The sequence below is a fragment of the Cryptomeria japonica genome, chromosome 5 (assembly GCF_030272615.1).
Source record: "Cryptomeria japonica chromosome 5, Sugi_1.0, whole genome shotgun sequence".
NCBI lineage: Eukaryota > Viridiplantae > Streptophyta > Pinopsida > Cupressales > Cupressaceae > Cryptomeria > Cryptomeria japonica.
Genome location: NC_081409.1, coordinates 702,276,438 through 702,280,052, shown reverse-complemented (window position 1 = coordinate 702,280,052; position 3,615 = coordinate 702,276,438).

The window sequence follows — 3,615 nt, the reverse complement described above, 5'->3', positions numbered from 1 at the left end:
CTCAAGAGTCTCAAATTTGATACTATGGAATTGTGGATGATATACTTGAGTGCGACTTTATTTCCTTCAAATTAGCTTTGTTCGTCGTCAAATGGTACATGCTATGATTGAATAAAAATGATCCTAATAGATCTATTATTGAACATGAAAATGGTTTTACAATGGTTAATACAAGGTCATTTGAACCAGTTGGGGATGAGCCCTATGTTCTTCCAAGCCAATGTGAGCAGGTATTTTACTCGGAGGTTCCACATAAACTGGCTTGGTTATTTATAGTTAGACATGATCCAAGAGGAAGGTTGATAAAGTATAATGTGATGGAAGAAGAACATACCAAAGAAGTAGAAGATGAAGTAGATGATGATCATGATTGACAGTTACTCAATGATGATGGTGATGGTGATGGTGATGGTGATGGTGATGGTGATGGTGATGGTGATGGTGATGGTGATGGTGATGGTGATGGTGATGGTGATGACGATGAGGATGATGGTGTTGGTGCTGGTGCTGGTGCTGGTGCTGGTGGTGTCGATGTTGGTGGTGATGATGATGATGATCATCATCATCATCATCATCATCATGGTGATGATGATCATGATGGTCATGATGATGAATGAAATGTATGAGGTATGCGATTAATATATTATCTATTTAATATTGATTTCTTGATAGAATTTTTTTTTGACTTAAATGATTACATTATGTTTGGAATTACAATGTCATTACATAATTAATTCATGATGCACCTTTTAATGTTTTTAATTCATGTTTCATGACCTCTAGCAGGTCCTTATAGTAGAAATATGCCACCCCGAGGAGATGGAGATAGGGAGAGTGCCTATTTATGTGACATTTTTTAAACTTTATGTTTATTTATGGAATTTGGATTGTTTATTAGCTATGTGATGGATTACATGTTTATGATGATACATTTGACATTTTTTGAACTTTGTGTTTATTTATAGAAAGTGGATTGTTTATTACCTATGTGATGGATGGTGATTATGATACATATGTGATGGATTACATGTTTATGATGACACATATGTGATGCTAATTATGATGCTCAATTACATATATGATGATGCATCATGTGATGCTTATGATGCTTATGATACGTATGTATTTATTGTTTATAAACTTACAAATTTAATGCTTATTATGCTCAATTGATGGTGTTGATTTCATGTATAGTCCATGTGTGATATTGTCACCCTTGGTGGGAACAGGTCATTGACTACAGATATCATCAACCATTTAGTTGAGGATCCTACATAGTCTACATAAACTAAAGGTGAGGAATTAAAAAATTTACAATGATTATGATGACAACATCTTTTTTTTATTTAGTACTCTTTTTGTCTACAAAGTTCATGTTGTTCATGTTGTGTAATATGTAATTTTTAGCTAACATAATATAATTGAATTACATGTGTCAGAAACTGAACCCCTTTGATGAGGATCCTGCACAGTCTCATGGATCGACAGGTATAACTAGTCAATACACCCTATAGAAATAGTTTATTTTTAAAAAATTACTTAGAAAATAAGCTTCCTCAGTTTTTCAAACCTCGACATTAGCAACAAATCTAATACAGTTATAAACACTTGAGGCCCCAGTTGGACTTATTCAAATTTTAATCTCAACATCCACTTTAGGGCCGACTTCTTCATCAACATTACCCTCATTTGCAAAATATCTCTCTCGTTACCAACTCTCTCATTTGATGGAGTGTAGTTACCACCAAATAGGTATTTGTCAAATGCATCTTCCTCGAGTGAGGGAAATACAGGAATAGAAAATGAAAGTGAGGCATGTAGTAGTTCTACAATAGGGAGATCAACTAGAGGTCAAAAGATTAGAAGAAAATTTAATAAACACATGAAATTTTTCCTTGCTCAAGGGGGGTCATGTTCTTATGATGATGAGACCAAAGGCGACATTGAGGTGCCCTTGAGGTACAAAAATCTACAGAAATAATGGGAACCCAAGTAACTTACTCCAATACACACCAATTTTTGTGTTAACGATAGGATATATCACATAGCACCTTCGTCGTTACATGGTTTGGGCCTATTTTCCATGGACAGAATAAAGGTCTATTACAACAAAGTTGTTGAATTGATGGAGTTTGTCGGTCCTTTTTACAATTACAATAATTGGATACAAATTGTTCAATATAAAAAGAGTATGCATAGGTATGCACTGTCAGCAAATTATATACAACAGAAAGATAATGATCAAAGTAAACGAGTGGTCATATACATTGATGGAAGGCCAAAAGCAACAAGGAATATTTGAGGTGCACAAGGGAAATCATGTATTCGTATGTACGATAAAATCAATAAGTGCAGGGGAAGACATTCTAATTGATTACAATTTGAATCGTATAGATACAAACAAAGTTACTATCATGGGGGTGGTACGTACTATATACCATTTAAATTAACCAATCTCCAATTAATGACTCCAATATACCATTTTATTATGATTTTTTTTTTCTAAGTCTATTGGTTTAATTTTGCTAACATTTTTATATTGTTTCTTTGTCACAGGGTGACATGGATCCATCACATAGCACAGATAGGGATGTAGGTCATGACACTTCTACCGAGCAGGTAAACCTCATTGTAACTGTACAAATTAGATAGAAGCAAATTGTTACATTATTATGTTCTTTTTTTTAGTGTTTTAGACTAATTTTGTAATTGTTAATGATATTCTTGACACAGACAGATGTTCAGAGAAAGGGAAAGGGAGTTGCAGTACCTGAGCACCTCTCTAGGGATGTGGACTCAATAGGATTAAGTGATGATGACCCTGGAAATTCCACAAACCCTATGGAATTGATAAAAAACTCTCTTAGAAAAATTACTAGAGAGATTTTTGCTTTGGCATCTGTGGATCCTAAGATTGATAAGATATGAGAGAGGGTGTGTGTATTGATGCAGACAGCACCAAACTTGCAAGTAAGCAATAATGAAAGCTTTAATTATAACAAACATTCAATAATGGTTTATATTTTATTCTCTTTTATGTCATTAACTAAAATATGTACATGTTTTTTTTACAATAATGTATGCATCCTCATGAAATTAGTGGTCATGATCAGGGTGTTGCAGGTACTTCAAGTGATGACGATTTTCTTGCCTTATCACTTGCTTGGCTTATCACTTTGAGTACCCAAAATACATCACACTTGATATTGTCAATGTTCATAATAAAAGTTCATCCTTGTTTACAATTCTTGCACTTTTGATACATTTAATGTATTATTCTTCAGGTGTTGTCAATGTTAATATGCAAATGTCGTCGATGCCTCATCATAGGTTAGCTCCACCTGTATTACCAACTACAATGTTGGCAACATGTAGCATGCAGATATCCTCTAATGCATGTCATATTGGCCTACCCACTGTTGGTAGATCCCTCTTTTTCTCTATCTTCTATTATGTGTTTATTTCCCATCAAGCATTCTTTCCTGAGGGCATTTCATATTAGATTCATTTTCTGCAGTAGGAGATACACATGAGGATGCATCAGAGGTGACTACTGTTGATAACATACCATCATTTCTTATATCTTCTCGTATTGCTAGTACGGGAACGTTGCAG